At 32.0% G+C, this 25,316-nt stretch overlaps 1 protein-coding gene across 1 annotated transcript in view; it reads right to left on the bottom strand.

Moving 5' to 3' along the window:
• LOC148283745 (5-hydroxytryptamine receptor 1-like) overlaps positions 1-8,287 on the bottom strand; it is a 204,854-nt gene extending 196,567 nt beyond the window's left edge. Inside the window, exon 1 of the mRNA XM_088243319.1 lies at positions 8,253-8,287. The gene's annotated coding sequence lies outside the window, so the exon portion shown is untranslated. The remainder of the gene's footprint in view (positions 1-8,252) is intronic.
• Between the last annotated feature and the right edge of the window lie 17,029 nt (positions 8,288-25,316).

The raw sequence follows: 25,316 nt of genomic DNA, 5'->3' as shown, positions 1-25,316 counted from the left end.
TCTTCTTAATAAATATTTTTTTCCATTTCTTAATACTTTTTTAATGCCTTATAATATGTAAAATACTAGCGGACCCGACAGACGTTGTCCTGCCCTAACGTTGGCTTGCCTGCTATCAGCTTGAAAAAAGACTTATCATTGATGAGCAGGTATTTAGGTTCTTGTTAATTTTGGTTTAAAGTTTCTTCGTCAAAGCGATTCATTTTGCTTGACATGTAATAATGTGATTCTAATTCTCCATATTATTTCAAAAGCAATAAAATCAGATATAAAAGTAAAATTTACGTTTTATTTTAAAACATTTCCTTAATTTATTTGAATATTCTGATTTCTTGAAAATGAATGCTTGAAAATGAATGCTTGAAAATGAATGCTTGAAAATGAATGCTTCAAAAACTAAAGTAATGAGTGATGCAAACCAATCATGTAACATCTTAGTAAATGGAGAAATAATTGAAAAGATTGATAGTTATATATACTTAGGACATGTAATAAAGCTCGGCAAAGATAATCAAGAGTTAGAAATAGAAAGAAGGCAAGGTTTAGCATGGGCTGCCTTTGGTAAGCTCTCATATATCCTAAAACCTCCGAAGTATTTAATTTACTTAAAGAAGAAACTTTTTGATGCTTGTGTTCTCCTTGTACTGACATATGTCAGCCATATGGCTGTGAAATTTTTGTGTTCACGAAAAAAAAATTACACAAATTATCAGTGACACAGAGAGCCATGGAATAGAGAATGCTGGGTATTTCGTTGAGAGACAGAAAAACCAATACATGGATTAGAGCGAGAACAAAGATCACCGATGTGGTCCATAGGGCTGCTAATCAGAAATGGAGCTGGGCTGGTCATATAGCCAGAATCACAGACTCTAGATGGACCAAAAAAGTCCTGGAATGGCGACCCAGAACGGGTAGAAGAAGTGTCGGCAGGCCTCAGACGAGGTGGTCTGATGACATAAGACGAGTTGCAGGAAGTGGTTGGATGCGGTTGGCTCAGGATAGGGAAATATGGAGACTAAAGGGGAGGCCTATGTTCAACATTGGACAAGAGACGGCTGATGATGATGATGATGATGATGATTCTGATTTCTGCATATTCGGATAAAGTATGGCACCAATTAATCTAGATAATTTAAATTTATTTCAACAGAGAGGGAAAAAGTTTTCGAGAAGGGAATATGGAAGTCTAGGCATTTACAGGGCTTATGACCTGTCATTGGCTGGTTTAAGTGGCCACTTTACACAATGTGTAACATTCACCATTCTGCCCATGTTTAAACATCCACATTTCCTCAACTCTTCCATCTGTAAATGCCTAGACTTCCATATTCCCTTCTCGAAAACTTTTTCCCTCTCTGTTGAAATAAATTTAAATACGAACAACTCCCTAGGGAGGAAATCCAGCCAGTCTGCAAGCATTTGGACATAATCAAACATTGTTGAATTACTACCTGGTAAAAGAAGAAGTATAAAAATTGGAAAATTGTTTCCAGGCGTTGCCTAGTAGGTGATTTGGTTCAGCCGGATGAATCTCACCCACGTGATAAAGGTTTCAGCTCTTTTACTTTACAAAAGTCAACAGATGGAAGAGTTGAGGAAATGTGGATGTTCAAACATGGGCAGAATGGTGAATGTTACACATTGTGTAAAGTGGCCACTTAAACCAGCCAATGACAGGTCATAAGCCCTGTAAATGCCTAGACTTCCATATTCCCTTCTCGAAAACTTTTTCCCTCTCTGTTGAAATAAATTTAAATACGAACAACTCCCTAGGGAGGAAATCCAGCCAGTCTGCAAGCATTTGGACATAATCAAACATTGTAGATAATTTAAGTTTGACTTTAATAAGTTAGAAATGTTTAATGAACATGATTAAAATTTGCATGTTGTGAATAAAGACAGAAAAAAATAGTAATGAAATATCAATAAATAAATTAAGGAAGAGTAATAAATAAAAAAGAAATTAAATCAAATAAAAAATGTGATTTTTGTATGTGAGTGATATTAGTAGTTTGTTTTTGTTTCAAAAATACATTATGAGTACTATTTATAAGCGACTTTTATAGTATTACTACATTCATGTTTTTACCAAATATTAAGTTATTTAAAAAACAGTTTTTAATTCAATGATCTTACTCTGTATAAAATGATATTAAAAATATTTTTGAATCAACTTTACATACTTGAAAGCTGTCGGAAATCATGACCAATTAAATCCTTTTCAGCTTTCAGGATTTGGAAGGTTTTATACCCCAGCCTGTTACTTTTACTCATAAAATGAAGACGTAAAAATTGTATATGATAAAACGTGATTTTAATGACCGAAACTTTTCGACTAGAGCTTTTTATTTGGCGATCAATCATCGCGAGCATTCATCTCACTAGAGAGAAAAAAGTTTCAGTGCAAGCTTTTAAAAGAATCTATAGGGTGATTTTTAACCACCCAGAATTAATCAACGGTTTCTTTATTAATCAATCTTTTTATCTTTGTTTTTAAAAAAATATTTATTCATGCTTCAAAGGTTACTGAAAAGACTTTTTACATGCATTATAATCTTAATAAAAATACGTCTAGACTAATTACTCGTCCCAACTCAACACGGGACATTTGGTCCCATGACGTGGGGACTTACGAGTGTGTCTCAAAAAATGTGTAATAACTTATTTATAAGTAATATATGAGAAAAAAAATGTGACGATAAAAAAGATGGTAAACATTTCACAATGTTTGAGTTTGTCCAAATGTTCATAGACAAAAGACTGGATTTCACCCACTCGGGGGTCATTAAGATTAACAAATTACAACAGGGATGGAGAATACCTTAAATAAGGGAATATGGAAGTCAAGGAATTTACAGGGCTTATGACCTGTCATTGGCTGGTTTAAGTAGCCACTTTACACACTGTGTAACATTCACCATTCTGCCAATGTTTGAACATTTATATTTCTTCAATTCTTCCATCTGTTGATTTTAGTGAAGTCAAAGAGCTGAAACTTTTTTTGTTGTGAAGAGATTCAGAAGAAGAAGTTTAAAAATTGAAAAATTGTTTTCAGGCGTTGCCTAGTATGTAAAATAATTCAGTCAGATGAATCTCTTCACAACAATAAAGGTTTCAGCTCTTTGACTTCACTTAAATCAACAGATGGAAGAATTGAAGAAATATGAATGTTCAAACATTGGCAGAATGGTAAAATTCAGAATAAAACATCCTATTTTATTCGACTACTCAATCGGTAACACTGCATTGGATTCAGTTACTGAGATGCGGGATTTGGGTGTGATTTTTGATCAAAAATTGTATTTTATCAGTCACATTAATGATATTAGTAGTAGATCTTTGAAGACGCTTCGGTTTATTTTGCGCATCACTAAGAACTTTAAAAATATAAACACTTTAAAAATTTTATACACCTCCTTGGTGAGAAGCATCTTGGAGTATAATTATACAATATGGAGCCCTTATTATGCCTCTCACCAAATTACCATAGAAAGAGTTCAAAATACGTTTTTGAGATATGTTAATTTTAAATTAGGAATACGTAATGAATTTCGTAACTATGATTATTTATTAAATACTCGTATATTAAATTTGATTAAATTAAGGGACAGGAGAACTATTAATGATTTATTAGTTATATTTAAAATCGTTAAGTCAGTATTGGGCAGCCCTGAAATTTTGGCCCTCATTGGTTTTAAAGTACCAGTTAGAGTGACAAGGCTAGTTCAACTTTATCACTGCAACAATCATATCTCAATATATTCTAGCAATTCAGTACTGAATCGTCTACATGCGCTGGGTAATAAACATTCGGATTTAGGTGATATATTTTTATTGAAATTTCCAGCTTATAAACAATTACTTGTAAAATATTTTAGTGTGGAATCAATATTTTAATTATTTTCTTTCTAAGTAAGCATTAAAAAAGTTTTTACTGTATATACTCCACTGTAAAAACTTATGTATGTATGTAATGTAAAAGGTACTTGTACTGTTAATTCTTGAAAAATAAAATAGTAAATATCGTATTATTAAATATACCTAATATATTTTTTAATCATTCTGTATACGACTGATGGTTTCTAAATTTAAGAAAACATGACAGTGGTTCTCAACCACTAAATTTATTATATTTTATTAAGAATTGTAAGAATACTCCTCCGCCTCCGTAATATATATGGTAATTTATGGTTTATAAAAATGAAAACGGTCTTTCAAACACAATATTGCAGAGAATCACTTTTATTCGTGAATGTATGTGTTACTTTTGAAACTGACAGCTTTTGTTAACATTAAATAGAACTTTTAAAAGCAGCACCCTTATTCTTTTTACATTATCATCATCCCCCTTTCGACACTCAGTGCTGTAAAGAACACTGAATTTCTATAAATATTTTGACGTAATCAAAAATTTATTATTTTTTTTTGATCTGCAAATATAGTTTATTTTACAAAAAGGAAGTTCAGTGATTTTTTCATTTGTTAATAGACTATCAAACTCGACCTTTTATGATAGCATTTTGTTTTTGTGTAAATTAAATTATATTTTTAGAAATTACTCCTTCTGTGACGTCACTAGTCAGAGAGTTCTGCAGATTTGTGTGTTGGCTTTTCGAAAGTCGAAAATCTATCACAACACTATCGTTGGTTGATTTTAAGGACTTTTGAAATAGTTCATTATTATTAAAATAATTTTGATTAATTTTTTTGTAGGTTTTTAAGAAACTTCGCCGTCCGAATAAATGCTTTAATTTTTCCAGCGAGTAAGAAAATATTTTTTATATTAAATTTTCCGTAGCACTGAACTTCCCCATTGAATTTTTTTTTTACCATGCTAAAAAAACAGGTGGAATAAAATTTTATTCAAGAAACATACGTTATTAAGTTAACATTTGGCGTCTTCAATAAAAGTTAATTGTTAATTTGATGAAGAAATCATAATTTGTATATCCACAAAAAAGCTTATGGGTGTAAATATATATATTTTTTGGTCACAAAAATTAATGGACACGAAGCTTTCTCAATGACGCAAACGATGAATATTCTATCAAGATCTGCTATGGCATGGAATCAAGCTTTCATCTACATATAATACGCAAGCACGGATTTCAGTGATTCGGCGAATAATTGGATAAAGCACAGTTAAATGGAAACTTTGCACGAAGTCATAAAGAATTTTAAAGCTCACCGTATTAAGGTGTAAACCAGGGGACCCAAACCCCAACATTTATTATTTACTAACAACGTTCGGAGAATGCCTAAATTCTTGTACACAAAGTTTGAACGATATGTAGGTAAAGGAAACTAGACTAATTTAATACTAAATAAAGGATTCTTTTTGAAAACTCAAAACATTTTAATGAAAAATGAGAAACTAAAAAATATATTTCATGAAAGCATCCACCCCTTTCCCGAAACTGTTCATAAAGACTTTCCGTGTCACAGTGTCTTTCTTCAGTTTCGCATATCACTATCAATTTTTTTAAAGCGAAAATTTAATATTTCTTTACAATCAAACCCCGGAAATAACAAAACAAAGAAACTTTTAAAGGTTTCATTGTACCTCTCACTGCAGTATTGTCAATTTGTGATCAATCAAATACACATGGTCAGCACAATCACCTTTTTCTTTTTTCCCAGTATGACAGTGAAGGAGTACAGTATTAGTTCCAAATTGAGACCGCGGCCGCACGCTCCAGATCCCGCCTCGGAACGGAAGAAGAACGTAGTAATACAAACAAATCAATCAACGACACAAAACTCACATACATATAGGAAACTTTAGAATAATTTTCCTTTTACAGCATGCACTCAAGCAACAGAAGAGAAATAATACGTATCTATACCAAATCACAGAGGAACATCAAATTATCAAGACACTACTGGCAAAATCCTAACACAGATCCTAACATGATCCCTATCGAACTCAAGCGAAATTATTTCTTGCCATAATACTGAGTCCCTCACAAAACCCATTATCCTAATACCAACAGAAGAAACAATCCTAAGCAAAGACCCTAATCGTCCTAACAATCTCTCAGACCTTAGAGCAGACGAAACGGGTTCTAGAGCATGGTCGGCGCGTGGTTCTCTCGAGTAAGTCTACTATTTAGATTTGTTATTTACCACTTCCCTTCTATGGGATAAGAACAACACAGACGGACAAGAGTTCAGTTCAGACAACCGATGCTAGTACCCAACTATGACAATGTATCTTTTTATTTTAAACTGATTTAGTACTCATGGTAGGCCTTTATCCAGTTCTTCCCACTTTTTCACCAATTCACTCATAAAATGAAAAAATGCTTTAACGTTAGTTGGATTAGCCAATAAGCTTGGATTCCACATCGGCTTCGTCACCTCTGTCAAGCCGTTCAGCATGTTTTCCCTTTCAGTATCTAAAATCGGGTAAAAAAATAGATTAAGAGACAAAAAAAATATAAACTCCAACTGATATCTGTTTATTAAAGGTCAAAATTTGATTTTGCAATGTGGGGATTCGAAAATGGGCCATGGTATGTGGGTAAAGCTTTCGTACTGATTGGTTTGTAAAAATAATTTTCTTTGAACGGTTTCGGCTCGCGGGCCGTAGTCTGTAGATCCCTGGTGTAGGGCCAAGGGAATTAATAACCCCCCAACGCTCACCACCGATGACGAACATCGTAATTAAGAAGAACGGTAAAAGTTTTAGTAGTATTTTTATACCAAGTTACCTGAGATAAAATCAGCTAATGTATTAAAGTTCTTATGACGTTAAATGTTTTTATTTTCGTATCGATTGAGTTGCTGATTGCTTAAAACGGTAAGAAAACACATGATGTAAACATTTTACTACTTGTAAAAGTCGTGCTAAACTAAACTTTTTTTTTTCACATTACAACAGACCGGAAGGCCAAATTACAGCTTGCCTACCACATACCGCACAACGCACGTGAGGACAAAAGTCTCCTTGGCGGTGCCCACATACGAGGAAAAATTGCTCGTTGCCGAACGAGAAAGGCTGCCCAAAGAAGCTCTTTGTAATCTGGGGTGCAAATATAAATCTTCACTATCCCCTAGAGAGTGGTTGATTTGGGGATATTTATTTTTTCCATGCGACTAATTTTTCTTCATATATGGCTACACTGGTAATTAAACGTCAAAAAATATGAACTCGTGAAATCAAACATAATGGTTTTCATTTGGAACATTATTGCGACCTTAAGCATTACCCAAATCACTAATTTAGGTTGAATTGACCAAACCGTAATAGTTTTATTTCCGAATTTTAAGCAGTTGTATACACCATTTGACGTTTATTAATCAGGAGAATTATTTTGTAACAATTTCGTTTCGCAAGTCTTTCGTTTGTCATACATCCATCTCATTTTTACGCAATCAAAACCGTATTTCGCTCTCGTTCACTCTCATACGATACGAATGAATTTACGAAACGAAACGGACTACTTATGTTCTAAAGATAAAAAATCTCCATCCTAGAAAAGGCTGAGCCATGTTAAATGGAGACTATCATAAACAGAGAACACTCCGTTTTCATTTTACATTGATTAGTTTTATATAGATTAACTGTTATTAAGTATGTATACTATTTTTTTGCAATAAATTTATAAAATAAATAAAATAAATTACCCACAAACAGGCCATGCCTTTGTGGGATATTTTATTTACTATTTTTACTGTTAATATGTATTTCATTGCTATGTAATCATCCTTTATTTTTTGTATACTCTGTTTTACCTCTTATGTATATTGTAAAAAACAAAAAAATATGTGTAAAAAAAAAAGAAAAAATCGTTACATGGATCACACGATCATACGTGTGGTCATAATATGAAGTGTTGTCGCATTAAAATAAAAATCTTCAAATAAATCAATTTCTAGGGGGTAGTGAAAATCCAGAAAACCACCACTGGTGGTTTTAGCATCTTTGTGTTGAAAAAAGGTAATCCAGAAGTACATGGTATGCGCTTCATTGGATTGAAAAAAAGAGGAAAATGATTATTAGGTGATCATTTCATAACCTCATGTCAACTTAGTTTAACCTAAGGTAACCTCAGGGTACCGCACAGTGACTCGAGGGAGTTTTTTCACAAAGTATGTTAAATATTAAAATGGTTTTCGAGTATGTGGAGGGAGTTCTTTCATTGTAAGTCCTCATCAGAACGTGTTATGCTAGTGAAGGGGAAGCTTAAATAAATTTGTAAACAATTTTTCATATGCCCTGAATAATAATAAGGAAAAATTCTTACCTTAGATTGCTAAAGGTGACCTTTGCCCCACTAATCTGAAAACAACAATAAAAATATTAAGTGCTATTATTTATTTCTTTTTTCGTTATTTTATACCATGACCGGCCAGAATCTCAATAACTGTGGTGAATTCCGGCATAGACCAAGGCTTGAGAAAATTTACATTTAATTGAAGCGTTCTCATCAGAAAGTAAACCCGATGCATTCCGTGCGTGACTTAAACGTCTTAGCCATTATTCCATGGAGGCCGTGAAAATGTTAAAACGTGGAAATAATATCCTTAATTATTTAATTATTTTATTACAGACGAAAAAAAAAGTTTGTTTTCTGATAATTATTGATTATTCATTTTAATAAAAAAAAAATTTTTTTTTGACATTTATAGCACTAACTTTTTTGATCATTGTTATATTTTAATATACGAATAAAATTACTTTGTTTTATAAACCAGTTTTTATTGACACAACTGACTTCTTCCGGCAACTACATGTTGTGTCGGTAAAAAAAGGTTAATAAAACAAAGAACTTTTATTTTTGTACCTCTAAAAAAAAAAAAAAATTGAAAACACGCAATTGACTCATTGAAATTAATGAAAGAATCAAATTGACCATTTAAAGAAATCAAAAAACAGTTTTGATTAGTTTTATATTCTCTTACACAAAAACAATTCAGTGCATCTAAAAATTGTTTACAAATAAACAGAAACACTTCTAGCTGAGAAAAATAAAGTATAAATATACAAATTTAAGCAAAATGTGACGCTTTTTTTGTAAAAAAAAAATTTTTTTACCCCAGACAAAATGTTGCTCGGATATCCAGCTATATGAGAAATTTTCTAGATTTCTAATTTCCCTAGTCGACATCAAACGAGTTGTACCAATTGAGTGGTAAATGAAACGATGAAAAAAGCAGATAAAAGTTAAGCAAATTAAATCTTGTTGTTGACTATTAAAAATTTTAATTTTCGTATGCATACAGGTTATATTTAAAAACTTATTTTACCCGTGAGATCACATATAAATCACATTGAATCAGTCCAACATTGCTTACTTCGAAAAGTGGCGTGGATGCTTGGACTCGAGAAAGGTAATTATTATTATGCTGACATAGAGTAAATGTTAAATATTTCTAGTCTACAAAAACATAGAACTAATGTTGATTCCATATATTATATGTTCGGTATACTAAATAATATAATCGATGTTCTATCATTACTAGGACAGGTAAAATTCAACGTTCCGACTCGTAGGTTGAGAAACAATGAATTACTGTTCAGCGACCAGCATAGAACAAACTATGGCCTTTGTAGTAGTAGTAGTACTTTATATAATTGGTACACATATGATTTATATTTCTATGTATTTCATTGCTTTATATTTGTTTTATTATATATCATACTTTATTATTAATGTTTAAGTAACATGTATTCTTGGCACATATATATACTATATATTTGTATAATAACAATTTTTAATTTCTTACATTTAATTAGCTAGGCATTTAAAATTAAGTGGTTTTAGTTATTCTTTTTTATGTTATTGTTTTATTGGTATAGGACAACTTATGTTCTAAAGATAGAAAATCTCATATCATAAACAGAGAGCACTTCGTTTTCATTTTACATTGATTGGTTTTATAAAGATTCCCTGTTATTAAGTATGTAATTTTTTTTTGTTGCAATAAATTTATAAATAAATAAAATACAAAATAAGTTTGCAATGACCCGTCACTGTCGTATATTTAACTCAAGATAAGATCTGGAATTTTTTGGTTTAAGTTTACAACGATTTAAACGAGCACTAAATAAATAGTTCTGATCCTGTCTTGATGTCGCTTACGTTTGTCATGCTTCTTTTTTTTTTTGATTAATGTTTTAAACTATTATTTTATTGTTATATTTAAAACCTATAAATTGTATAGATGGAGAATGTCCGTAAATAAATAAATATAAACATATACAATTTTGAAAGGCTTGTGTTCCGTATTTTAATTTAATAAAAAAAATTGGACTTGACCAGTGAAGTGAAAGTTGTAAAAGGTATAAAACGTAACAGTCTAACTAAACGTGAAGTTCCTCAGAAGGATATTATTAAAAGGTAGTTCAATTTCATTATTGATTACATTGAAGTCTGATAATGGATGCAGCAGCCTCCTATAAGGAGTGTTTTGAAGGTGCGGTGGTGGTCTGGTTAAGACACGTGTTGCGGATGCCTCAGGAGAGACTTAAACCAAGTACCTTCTTCAGGTGTAAACCAGCGGGCTTCCGCCACGCCGTGCCGTCTTTAAGGCCGTCGATGACGTTTGTAGGCTTTATTCTGCGCAATTAAGGGACGCGAAATTGACGTGGTAGGAAAGGAGAATGTTGGCTGGCGATAGAGTCTCCTGGAGGCGTCTGGTGATGTCCACATAATCTACTTAGGGGTCGATGTGAAAATTTTTTGAAGAATATTGATTTGGCTCCAGTTGAAATAAAACTTCAGAATTAAAATGTTTGTGTGCTGAGTTTTCTTTTTAAAAAATGATGTTAATCCGACTGTAATGAGGTGAACAATATGTTGCGGCAGTGGTAAAGTGGGTTTGAGAAACCCCGAAGCTAAATACAAATTTAATAGAAAATGATCCTCAATGTTTATTTCGTTATCGTAATGTTGATTTTTAAAATTTATTTATGTATAGTTCATTTCGTTTTTTTTTATAACAAAATACATAAGAAGTAAAACAGAGTATTAAAAAAAATAAAGGATAATGACGTAGCAATTAAATACACACTAACAGTAAAAATAGTAAACAAAAAAATTCCATAAAGGCATGGCCTGTTTGTGGGTATACAAAAAATATTTATTAATTTTTGCTCCTATAACAAATAGACAGGTATAATATTTTTCTGTAATATAAGAAATAGAAAAGAAAATATCCCGTAAAAGATTAAAAGGTACTTTTATAGTAATTAAAAAGGAAATAAAAAATATAAAAAGACATCAAAATATTCCTCATTATGAAAGGGCAACAAAATATATCATAGAAAAAAGGGTTAATATCTCTAGTTGAAATCCAGGATAGTACGTGTTTTTTAAAAGAAGGAAAATTTTATTAGTTTAGGATCAATGAAATATTATCAGTATAAAAGATTGGCGGGAACAATGCTGGACTAATGCCAAAACCAAATTTCTCCCAACAAACAGGTAAAATAAATGCAATTATTTTTCATGCTACAATATTGTAAAAAAACAAATAAAAGTAGATAATCTATAAACATGTTTTTCTAAATAAATTAATAATTTTTTCGTGCGTGCCAAACCAGCCAATGACAGATCATAAGCCCTGTGGATGCCTAGGCTTCTATATTCCCTTCTCTTTAATGTTTTTTATCTCTCTTGTAATATGTTGATATTAACAGCTCCCTAAGGGGTTGAATCCAGACCTAGTCTACGAAAATTTGGTCAAACTAAAAACATTGTTGATAAATCCAACCGGTCATAGAAATATAAAAATTAATAATTATAAAAATTTAAATTCAAATACATTCAATCGTATGAATCTCACCCGCAACAATAAGGGCTTCTGCTTTTTAACTTCACAAACGTCAACAGATGGAAGAATCGAAGGACAAAGTCTAATATTGTAATGAAACCAACTGGTCCAAGAAGAAGTTTGAAAATTGAAAAATTGTTTTCAGGCGTTGCCTAGTATGTAAAATAATTCAGTCAGATGAATCTCCTCACAACAATAAAGGTTTCAGCTCTTTAACTTCACTAAAATCAACAAGTGGAAGAATTTAAGAAATTTGGATGTTCAAACATAGGCAAAATGGTGAATGTTACACAGTGTGTAAAGTGGCCACTTAAACCAGCCAATGACAGCTCATATCCTCTGTGGATGCCTAAACTTCTATATTCCATTTTCTAAAATGTTCTTCATCTCTGTTATAATATGTTAATATTAACAGCTCCCTAGGGGGTTGAGTCCAGTCCTTGTCAGCATAAATTTGAACAAACTCAATACATTGTTGATATGGATTTATCTTAAAGAGTCTCAAAATAATTTATGCTGGAACGCGGCGTTTAATACATACTGTAATCGAGTTAGTTTATTGATTGAAACACTGCAAAAATATCATTACAATAATCATTATCATCATAGATTAAAATCTAGGTAAGACACTAAAAAAACATTATTCACTAATTGACGGGCGCTATCAAAGAAGTTCAGTTGCTATGAAAATTTTAATTTTTGCATACTAGTGTTTTTAGAATTGTTTCTTAAAGAAAATGGTGATTCATAAATAAGATATTTCTTCAATCTCGAGATGAATCTTTTATGGATAATATTCGACACCTGTCAAAAGTCGATAAAACCATCACGGCTAGAGTTTGTGTCGTCTTGTGGTTTATATTTCCCGGTAGATACGACGCGACGGTCTGGAGTCATAAAGAGACCTTATCGGAGGGATGTAAAATCAATAAGTCACTGTTTCAACAAAGTTTTTGTTTGAGTAGACTTAAACTGTAAATTCGAAACTGGTGAAAACATAAACATCATTATCATTTCCTTTCACGAACCCAGTGGCGCAAAGGGCACTGAGTTGACACCCTAACTGCAAGGAATCTAGACATCATGCTTTAAGTACTTGTTCAGGTGGTCTAACTATTAAATATTGGATCTAAAAAAAATTCAATGTTTTGACAGTCACATGTCAATGTATCTATGAAAACTTAGTGTTTGTTCTGAAATATACTTGATTTTAGAAAAAACAGAAATTTCCATAGGTTTAACACTAGAAATAAAGATATGCTAATTGTGCCGACTACTAGACTGCAAAAAATTTACAATTCTTTTGTCTCAAACTGCATAAGATTCTACAATAAGGCACCTCTAGAAATTCAGGCTTTGCCAACAATTTAAAAAAAATATTTTGTCAAACACAGGCTGTTTGCAAAGAGCTACTATAGAGACAAAAAATATTAGCAGGACAAGACAGCTTGGCATTAGATTCGTGATTATTAATTTAAATTTATTTATTTTAGTTTTATGATCCAAATTGTGTTGTTGATTCAAATTTATTTGTTTGTTTTTTCTGAAGCAGATGGTGACTGGTGATTAAAAATGGTTCACTTTTGATAATGTCAAGCGACAGAGATTGTGGTCCAAAGCCAATATAGCGGCCCAGACTGTGGCCAAGCCAGAACTGACGGCCAGGAAGGTGTTGCTGTGTGTTTGATGGGATTGGCAGGGAATACTCTACTATGAGCTGTTTCCCAATAGCCAAACGCTCAATTTTGCCCTTTAGTGTAAAAAACTCCACCATTTGAAGCTGGCGATCGAACTAAAGCGGCCAGCACTGGTGAATAGGAGAGGCATCGTGTGTCATCAGGACAACGCAAGGCCGCATATATCTTTTATGACGCGCCAGAAGCTCCAGCAGCTCGGATGGGAAGTTCTTATGCATCCACCCTATGGTCCGGACCTGGCAGCAAGTGACTACTACCTATTCCTGTACACAATGTTTGAGTTTGTCCAAATTTTTGTAGACAAGGACAGGATTCAACCCTCAAGGGAGCTGTTAATATTAACATATTACAATAGAGGTAAATAACTTTTTAGAGAAGGAAATATAACAACAGTAAAGGTTTCGGCTCTTTAACTTCACCAACGTCAACAGATGAAAGAATCGAAGGAATTTAGATGTTTAAAAATAGGCAAAATGGCGAATGTTACACAGTGTGTACTGGCTATTTAAACCAGCAAATGACAGAACATAAGCCCTGTGGATGCCTAGACTTATTTTTTCCCTTATCTTAAAAGTTTGTCACAGCTCCCCAGGCAGTTGAATCCAGTCCTTCTCTACAAAAATTTGGACAAACTCAAAACATTGTTGATAAATCCACCTGGTCCAAGAAGAAGTATGAAAATTGGAAGAATATATTCAGGCCTTGCCTAGTATGTAGGTAAAATAATTCAATCAAATGAGTTTCCCCTGCATTTAAAGCGCAAATCAACTTCAGGAGATTGGGCAAGAATAGTTATAATTTGAATGATTAATGTATTTTGTTATTGTACAATTTCTTCAAAATATAAATGTATTTCAAGTAATTTATAATGTGTATAGTACGAGTAAATTAATATTTCTTACTCAATTATTTTATTTTTTTATTTTTAAGCACTTTTTATACCACATATATGTAAATGACAGAAATGCCGTATATAAATAAATAAATTAGTAAAGGTTTCGGCCCTTTAACTTCACAAACGTCAACAGATGGATGAATCGAAGGAAAATAGATGTTCAAATATAGTCAGAATGGTAAATACTACGCATTGTGTAAAATGGCTAATTAAACCAGCCAATAACAGGTCATAAGCCCTGTGGATGCCTAGACTTCAATATTCCTTTATTTAAAATGTTCTTCATCTATGTTCCGATATTTAATACTAAAATTCACAAATAAGGTTTAGAATTCCAACCGCCGATGCGCTCAGTAGCTGCAGGGTGTGTTGTTATCCAGCTCTTATTTGTAAACTATATTAAACATATAATATTAAGGCTAGGTTTAATACTGTATGTGCACTTTGTAGGTGCAAAACATGTTGTAATCTGGCTTGTGTGTGTTTTTAAAAAATCAATTATATTATATTAGAATCGCAAAACTAGAATCCCAACCGTCTATGCGCTATATAGTTTGAAGACGTGCAGAGATATTTATTGTACAGCGCCCTTGAGAGGATTTTCACAAAAATGTAACTGCAAATAATTGTTCCTCAGCAAACTTCAATTCACCCCCTCAGCCTTTTCTCCCCTTCCATCTTCCTGTCTTATTCCTGTTTAATTATACAGTCAGTGCACAATCCAATTGTAGTCCGGACGCCATGAAATAAAAGAAGAATTTAACTCTTTTTTCATCTACTTTTGTTGGAACGAAAGCAAATAAAAGATTGAAAGTAGATCTAAGCTGTCAAATTAAAGTTTTGTGGCGTTTCCTGATAAAATCTAATCAAGTGATTCATTAAACTTTTTGCGGCCAAAAAAAATATTTTACACATTTATTTTATTAAATAAGTTAACTTATTACCATTATTATTATTATGTTTTCCATTTTGGTCGTAATTTGTTAATCTTAATGACTCCCTAAGAGGTGAAATCCTGTGTTTTTCCTACAAACATTTGGACAGATTCAAAATATTGTAATAAAACCAACTTATCCAAGACTAAGTTTCTAAATTTTAAAACTATTTTCGGGCGTTGTCTAGTATGTGAAATAATTCGTACAAATGAATCTCTTCACAACGATAAAGGTTTCAGTTCTTTAACTTCACTTAAACCAACACTGAAATCCACCCACTTACCCAGATCTGTTTTAAAGATCTTGTGGCCTCTTTTCAGATCCGCATATGGCTAAAACATTTTTTTTTACCTGTAATGAACGGTAAATTAATTTTTATTCAGAAAAATCTTTGATTACAAAAGATTGGCGTATTTTTATTTTTTTAATTTACATTTACTGCTTCCAATGCTCTCATCCCAGTCAGAGTAACCTAAGTATATACAGTCAATTTTTCGGTCACCCCCAATCTAATTTTCCCAATCCTGATGGCGATAGGGTATGTAAGTTCATTTGCTCGTTAGTAAACCGGAAGAAACAATTCCATTCGGAGAACCAAAACCCTTACCACCCCTCCACCGGCAAAATAATTAAAAAATCAACAAATGGATGTACAAACATAGGCAAAATGGTAAATGTTACACACTGTGTCGAGTGGCTACTTAAACCAGCCAACGACAGGTTACACTGTAAATGTCTAGAATTCCAAATTCTCTTCTCTAAAATGTTCTCTGTTGTAATTTGTTAATATTAAGTTGGCTTTTATTTTTCAAACTCCATGTCAGAATCCGAATATTTAAATCGTTTTTGCAATATGTTCATGCAAATAAATGACAAATAAAGGGCAGTTAAAGTAGTAGGGTAAAATTAAATGAAAATCGGACTACATAAAATTGAAAATTTTAAAAGAGTTACTCATTTACTGACAAAAAAACATTAGAATTATGTACAATATGAACTGCTGTACTTCCGGTGCGGTTATTTTCCGTGGAAAATCATAAGTTTCCGGCCCGGTATATCGGCTTTTGAAATTCTGTTTACTTACTTGTAACCTAAATATAAATTTTAGGGGTGATTATTGTTCATGAACATGAAAAAGCTGATTTTTCATGCAAATGAACAAGTGTTACAAAAATTAACTAATTGACATGAGATGGTCACACTAGTCGACAAACAATACAAGATTGGATATATCTCATATTTTTTTTAAATTATGAAACCGTATTTTTTGTTAACATTTTTACAGCTGATTTAGAAAGTAAAATTTGTATAATTATGCTGGTTTAGAGTACAAAAAATATTTAAGCTTGCCACTCGAAGAATCATGTCCGGAAATATAGCAATACATCTGTATAAGAGAGAGTACGAAGATAGAACACATAACAGGGAAGACAGAGACGCTGTTCTGTAGCCGCCGTAGCCGGTGTTATGTGAAACAATTTCAGTCGATTTTTAAAGTGATGGGGGACGCACGCGTGATTTATGAGGGACGAATTTATGATTTTTTTGTTTCTATAACAGGGCTAAATTATATGTTTATTTTCATAAATTATAGAAAAATAAATATTGAACAGTATGTTTCCATGCTTTTTTTTTCAAATGACTGAGCTTTAGAAAAGTTCATTTTTGCGTACGGTAACACGATGTTATATTACCTTACCGCACGCGAAGGTATTATTTATTACAGTCTTTTAAGATTTAAATAACTTTTCACTTAATTTCTAGAATATGATCAGAACAAATAAAAATAATAAAAAAGCTTTAATTAATAAACCTCAAAATTTGTAGGACTCGTGGTGTAGAGTTCAGCGCTTTTGCCTACCACGCAAGAGATCTCGAGATAGATTCCCGACATGGTTGACATGAAATATTGATTTAAAATGTGTTTTTGAAATGAGACATTTCATGGTCCTTGGACTGGTTCGTGAAGATTAAGTCTGATCGTCTAATCCTCATGTAACAGAACAGATTAAGATACGTTGCAATTGGTGCACCGATGCAGTACTCTAAGTGCCATTAGGTGCGGAAAGGGAATGATTACGATTGTTATTTAAACAAAAAAACAGACAATTAAAGGCATGAGTGGATAAGGAGCATGAATTTATGTCAAAATTTATTAAAACGTTTTTTTTTATTCATAAATGATGGTTTTATGTACGGCTCTTTTACACAAAGCCAACAACCTTAAAAAAAACCTCAGAAACATGGTTTTGATAGCAAATGGAGGTGTTATTTTATCAACAATAGGGAAATAACACTTACTACGAATACCGATAAAAATGTATGAAATGAATTTAGAATAATAAATTATATTTTTTAAATTATTATCCTGTAAAATTTTTTTAGTCATTTCAAAAAGAGTAGGTGGCTTAAGACCAGCTAACTTCATCATTTTGGTTAAAGTGACTTTAATCGTTTTGCTGGAATTGACAGTTGGTCTTACACCAGCTCTCAATCTTTTTCAAGGCCATCTGCATGAGATTTGATGTAATATCAACATGAAAAATAATAAGCTCTATTAATGCCTAAACATCCATTTTCCCGTTTCATAAATGTTCATTCTCTTTTTACCAATAAATTTGAATTAATCAGTTATTAAAATTTTGTTTTTTTTAATAAAAACCTTTATTTATTTATTTTTTTCTATTTATTTAACTTTTTGTACATAATGTTATTTGTACATTGGCGGGCTTATTGCTAAATGGCAATTTCTTCCAACCAACCAATAAAATAAAAGTTTTATTTTTATATTTCAAGTTACAGAATATATTCAATAGAAAAAAAAAATAATAAAAAGTTTAAAAATAGAAATAGACGTATTTGTTTATAAATTACCTTAAATCAAAACTATTACTCAATGGGAAAAAGGAAAAAAGAGGAAAGAGAAAAAAGGAAAGGAGGAGAGATTAAGGAAGAGAAAGGAGATGTTTCTTCAGACGTGATTTAAACAAAGATAATGTAGTAACATTTTTGATGGTGGATGGGAGATGATTCCACAGTCGAGCCGCATGGACACTATATGAGTTAGAGAAGAAAGAGGAATTGTGTATGGGTATTAAGAGAGTGCCTATTAGCATAAATAAACAATACTTTCAGTAAAAAAATGGAACACTTAAGGTTGCACTTGCCAAAAAAGAGTCTAGCTCTTGTGTTTGGCAAGTTTACAAAATAACATAAAAAAGAAACAAAAAATGCAAAACAAAATAATAATAATAAAATGAATAAAAAATAAAAAAATTTTAAAAATTAACACTAAAAAATATTAAATAAAAACAAAAAATTTATTAACACAGGCACATATTAAACAAACATATTTTATAATTACAATTTATCCCATGTTTTATACGATATAAATGTTACCAGAAATGTATACTTATTCAAATAAGGAAAAGTATTTCGCATCGATAATGTATAGAATATGGAAATTAGGCCTTCCGGAAAAATAAATAGGAAAAACAACGATAGGGAGTAATTCTCAATTGATTTCCGTGATTTGCAAAAGTTTCATAAAAAAAAATACTGACTGGTTGGTTTGTTTTCGATGTTCTTAGCACGAAGAAATGGTAAAAGATGATAGATTGATTCCAGCATGGATGATTGACCTTGAGAGGGGAGACTTAGCGAACGCAGATATTGAGTCAACGTTTATTAATGAGAAGAAGTACGCTAGAGGGCACGCGTTGTAAGGTATCTTTTACCAGGGTTGGCCAACCGGTCGATAGTTGCCATTGGTACTGTCGATCGGGACAGGTGGCATGTCGATATCAAAAACGAAGAAAAAAATTAGTTATTAGTATGAAAAAGACGAAGACTTTTAACGTTTCAATCTTGAGTATGCCTCATGCGTATGGAGTTCGCAATTTCAAAACCATATAAAATGTTTAAATTTATTTCAACAGAGGGGAAACATTTTTGAGAAGGGAATATGGAAGTCTAGAATGGCTTATGACCTGTCATCTGCTGGTTTAAGTGGCCACTTTACTCACTGTGTAACATTCACCATTCTGCCCATGTTTGAATATCCACATTTCCTCAACTCTTCCATCTGTTGACTTTTGTGAAGTAAAAGAGCTGAAACTTTTACCACTTGGGTGAGATTCATCCGGCTGAACCAAATCACCTACTAGGCAACGCTTGAAAACAATTTTCCAATTTTTATACAATGTTTAAGTATGTACAAATGCCTGCAGAATGGCTGGACATATAAAATGAATAGAATTTATTCAAAAATATATATATTAAAATACCTTTTATAAAAGTCTTGAATTTCTAACACACGTTCAAATGTAAATTACGAGCAATTTTTAACTGTTTTTAATTTTTATTCCCTGGCAAAACGCTGCGTTGTTTTTGATATGAAATTTCTCTATAAAAGAGGGATTGAAACATTCAGATATCGGAATATATTTAAATTGCATTTATTTTCAAGTTATTCTACATACCACTCATCTATAACCCGCTTGTGTCGCGAATATAAAATATACTGCCAAAGTAACAAAATCAATATTTTTTAACATTCTCTCCCAAGTTTTAAGAATAATCTTGTAAGAATACATCTTAGTTAATAAATACGCCCAAACAACTTATTTTTCATTGTATTGTGAACTTTATAAGATTTTTTTTTTATTTTAAAAGAAGTTTTTAACTGTAGTTTATTTTATTTGTACCTGTACATATAAAAATTCAATGTATTTTAATGTAAGAAAATGGACCGACCGAGTCGGTGAATAAATAAATAAGTAAAACAAAAGATCGGAACAACAAATGGTACATAAATAAATAGAAGTGATTTTGAAAGCAATGAAACGTGGCGGGCGTTTTGACTCAGTGCCAAATGGCGTAGCTTATTACTTGATGGTCTAAGAATTATATAGCAGATGTAGAGATATTTGTTGCCAAAAAACATTGGATTTGAACTTACTTGATGTAATCCGATAATTTTAGCGACAAGATTATGTGAATGAATTCACCTATATAATATGCATAAATGACTTCATTTTCACAGATACGATCAGTTTAAATTAAAATATGTTATATGGACAGCTACAGGGAACAGAAAACCAAAACGACGTAAACAGACTACAAAGACAGCAAAATAAAATATTAAAGTAAGTATATGACCTCCCTTATCTAACAAAAAATACAGAACTCTTTAAACAATTAAATGTAACTGAACCTATTCAACTAGAATCTTTAATTTTTTTTAAATATTAAAGTAATGAGATACAAAGAACTAAAATTTGAAAAAATGTAGTAAACAAAGACACGATACGAGAATATCAGAAAAGTATCACATACAACATTCTAAAACGTGACAAGGACAATCGTGACTATTAAATCAGTGACTGAAATTACACAATAAATTACCAGACAAAACTAAACAAAAGACTCAGACAACCTTCACCCAAAATGTTAAAAATGTTATCATGAATTGAATGAATAGAAAATGAATTTGAAAATAGAAAAAATATTTTGTAAAATAAATGTAATTCGTAAGGGTTTACAAATAAATTTTAAATAAAGAACTCAATATGGTTTTCGGCACAACATACGAAAAGCAACAAAACATCATTGAATGTACCTACTCCCGACTGCGACTCAGTATAAACAACAAGTATATGAACATGTTTTTTTTTCTACACATCACATACAAAGTTTTTCCTAAGAAACGATAACTAAACCGTCGGATCAAATCCAAATCACACGCAACTACCTAAATAAGACGATACATAAAATGCGAATTATGACTATTTATTAACATTGATCAACCCAGCGACACTTTCTGAAACAAGAACTACTAATGATCTCATTGTACTGCTTAACATTATAAATTCTCTTTTTGACGTCCCAAAAATACTTGAATTGATACATTTTACAGTACCTGCTGTCAACACTAGAAGTACTTTATTGTTTCATGGCTTCAGTATTTCTCCCAACCAATATAATACTTAATTTATACCAAGACTGCATAAGTTGTGTAACACGCATGGAACGGCTGCAGACATTCTGTCCAATACTTTATTATCTTACAAGTCCACAGCATTAAGTTTATTTGTAGCTGCTCGTCAAAGTATGATCGAAAATTCAATTCTATAAATTAAAAAAAAACATTTACTTGTTTATTTATATTATATCCTTGTTATTATTTTCTATAATAACCAATTGCATTTAAGTATTAGCAAATACCCATTTCATATACTTTTACGTTTCTTCTTTTTTCGCGACAACATACTTGCTTGATAATTAATTTTATTAATCAATTTTATTATTAATTCCCCCATCTTGCTTACCGTAACACTTTATTTACTTTGTTTGCTTTACAAATTCATTTCATCACATTATACCGTTGCATTTTTTATTTATATGCTTACTGTTTTTTCTTGTTTACCTTTGTGTTTTTTTTTCTTTACTTTGTACGACTTTTTTATTATATCTTGTCTAATTTTTCTAAGTTCCTAACTTTTTTTTGTAAGTTCACACCTTTATTTTGTATATTTTGTAATTTACTTTTAAGTATGTTACCATGTATTCTTTTTCTTTTAAAAAAAAAAAACGAAATCAAAAATCAGATCTCAGAGATACAAGTTCTTCAAAACAGACCGACAGACAAAAATACTTCCTTTCAAGGTGATGCCACTGCACGAAATCACCAAGACTATTTGAAGTATCATAAAATTTTCTGCTCACACAAATTTAAAATACAAATTTAATCATGATATTCACAACCATAACACGCGTAACTCAAAACATCTTTATCTCACTAAATTTCACTCAACGAAGTTCAGAAAAAATTCCCTGGAAAGTATTGGCTATTCCGAATTTAATAAACTGTCCGATGAGCTCAAAATCGAAAATTCGAATAGCAAAACCAAAAGCTTCGCAATTTTTTTTTCTTCTTAAATCTTTTTGATTATATGCTATTTATGTAATTTATATAGAAAGTTGTTTTTGTGAGACATGGTGCCTTACCGAAAGAAATAAAAAAAGACTAGAGGCCTTCGAGATGTGGTGCTACAGAAAAATATTAGGAATTTGCTGGAGAGACCACATCATTAATGACGAGGTTCTCAACAGAATCGAAGATGACAGGCATCTTATCAAAACCATCTCAGAGAGGCGAACTCGATGAATCGGCCACATTATAGAGGGAATGGCTGAGTTGGCTGGCTGATTTTTACTGCGCCTCATATGTCGAGCTGAAGAGGGCTGCAGAAAATAAAGACCAATGGAGGACGAGATGCAGGACTTTGTTGCAAACCAATCCCCAGGATTGAGACTGCGAAGAAAATATAGATAGTGTAAAGTACTGTGTTTTGTGTTTCGTGTATTATGTTTTCTTACTACTTTGGAGTGTATTAACTATAACATTTTTTGGTTCGGGTACCTGCACACAAAAAATGTTATAAAAAATCTGGTAAAAATATAAATAAAAATAAATTGCAGAGTCATCTGCAGGCGTTTCCTAGTACTTAATTTAACTCGGCTGATGAGTCTTAACTACATAAAATAAAGTAATCTGCTAATTAAATACTTGACTTCAATATCAATGCATAGATGGCGCTTCCAACACGCTTGTGGATGGGTTCTTGATTCGTAGCATATATACAAAAACCAAAAATGTTACCTTGTGTGGAAATTCGCTAAATAAGCGTAATGGGGAATGTTGTAGTACCTACATAAAGTGGCCACTTAACCCAGCCAATGACAGGTCATAAGCCCTGTAAACGCTCGAATATCCATAATCCTGAATCTTGAATTAAAAAAAACTCTACCTCATCTCTGTAGGGATATAAATAAAAAATAAAAAAATGTATTAACTATGTATGATATTATGTATTGTCACAAAAATCTTTTTTTTTATGTACGGTCCGAAATGAGTTTTTTTTTCATAACTTCTAGGCGTATAATATTTAAATGCGTAAATGCGCCAACTTCAATAAACAAACATTGTGGCTTTTCTGGAATCAGACTAATGTCTACTCTGACTCGCCTCTTTAGAATTTGATTTCCCCCTCTCACCTTGATTATGATCCGAGGGAAGGGAATCCGGCGAACGTACAATATGGCTGCCAAAATAATTATTATTGTCATCCATTTAGGTAATGGAAGGCATAAATCTTTTTGGACTGTTCCCGCATATACTTAAAACGGCCCGGCAAGCGCTTAACGTCACATAGAGTGGATATTGGATATTTACAAGGATTTTCCCAATATATAACGGGTAAGGAAAGATTAACGATGCACATGTTGATGGGTGCAGAAAACGAGAAAGACAACATGACAAAAAAGCACAAAATTATATTAACATATTACAACAAAGATAATTAACATTTAAGAGAAAGTTATGACAGGTCATAAGCCCTGTAGATGCCTAGACTTCTTTATTACCTTCTCTTAAATGTTCTTCATCTCTGTTGTAATATATTAATATAAACAGCTCAAAAGGGAGTTGAATCCAGGCCTTGTCTACAAAAATTTGGACAATCTAAAAATATTGTTGATAAATCCACCTGGTCCACGAAGAAGTATAAAAATTGAAAAAAAAACATTTTCAGGCGTTGCCTAGTATGTAGGTGAAATAATTCAATTAGATGAATCTCACCCGCATAAATAAAGGTTTCAGCTCTTCAACTTCACAAACATCAACAGATAAAAGAATTGAAGGAATATAGATGTTTAATTGTTACGGATATATCAGTTGTTACGGATAGAGTCTTGAACTTACGGGTACAAATTTTAAAAATCATCGTACCGGTAAAAATAAAGAATGAGGCAAAAGACAACAATAAAATATTATTTGATTTTGTTAACGTTTTGCCAATTAACAAACAGTGTCAGTGTAAGATAATGACAGATCGTTTCCTCGATTGCAATTTTAAATCCAAAATAAACCACCAGATCATGACCCGACAAGTATCGGCACAGCAGCTGATGGTACCACGACAGAAAAACTACTATGGTGACAGAACAATGGGTAGTGTAGTACCAAAACTGTACAATTTAATACCTGCTAAAAATTGTAAAGAAAAAAACCTAATTTCATTTAAAAAAATAGTCAAAAAATTATCAAACAGCAAGTGAAACTTAAGTGTATAAATATATTTTATTCTTTAATTATTATTACTTACTTATAAATTAAAAAAATAAAATGTAATGTAACCCGCAGACAAGCTTCGGCTTTGCCGGAACAAAAATACAATTATGTATGTTACTTATTTGTTAAAATGAATAAAACTTTTAACAAAAAAAAAATGTAGGCAGAACGGTGAATGTTACACAGTGTGAAAAGTGGCTACTTAAACCAGTCATTGACATGTCATAAGCTCTGTAGATGCCTAGACTTCTCTAAAATGTTCTTCATCTCTGTTGTAATAGGTTAATATAAACAGCTCCTCAGGGAGTTGAATCCAGTCCTTGTCTACAAAAATTTGGACAAACTTAAAATATTGTTCACAAAATTATAATATATTGCCCGAGTAAGAAGGCAGTCAGAGTAAGCCACACACACGCTTGTTCAATAATTTCACCTGAAATACAGAGCAACGACCAATGAAGCAAGTCGTATTATATATTCTTCTTCTTATTTTTATTCTTTGTCTTCTTAAAGATCTGACGATCTGTTCTACTTAGACTACTCAGTCTCCCGCGATGAGGCCCAACTATTCTTCCATCGCTAAGAGCGTCTTCCAAGTGGGCACACGGAAGGCAATTCTTTGGTGTTTTGTGGTCTCTCCAGAATCTTCTACGAGATCTGCTTCAGTGAACTATTTCTTCAATTTTCCACTTTTCCCGTATAAAGTTATTTCTGATCCGTTGACATTTTATATTGAACTAGCGGACGCGTCAGACGTTGTCCTGCCCGAACGTTGGCTTCCCTGCTATTAGCTTGGAAAAAGTCTTTTCATTGATAAATAGGTACCTAACTACATGTTTGTGATTAAATTCCAAAAATTAAAATTGATAATA

The sequence above is a fragment of the Micrasema longulum genome, unplaced genomic scaffold (genome assembly GCF_059751315.1).
Source record: "Micrasema longulum isolate JH-2025_06_02 unplaced genomic scaffold, ASM5975131v1 h1tg000205l, whole genome shotgun sequence".
NCBI classification, from domain to species: Eukaryota; Metazoa; Arthropoda; class Insecta; order Trichoptera; family Brachycentridae; genus Micrasema; species Micrasema longulum.
The sequence above is the reverse complement of the archived record's forward strand: the minus strand, read 5'-3'. Positions and strand labels throughout refer to the sequence as shown.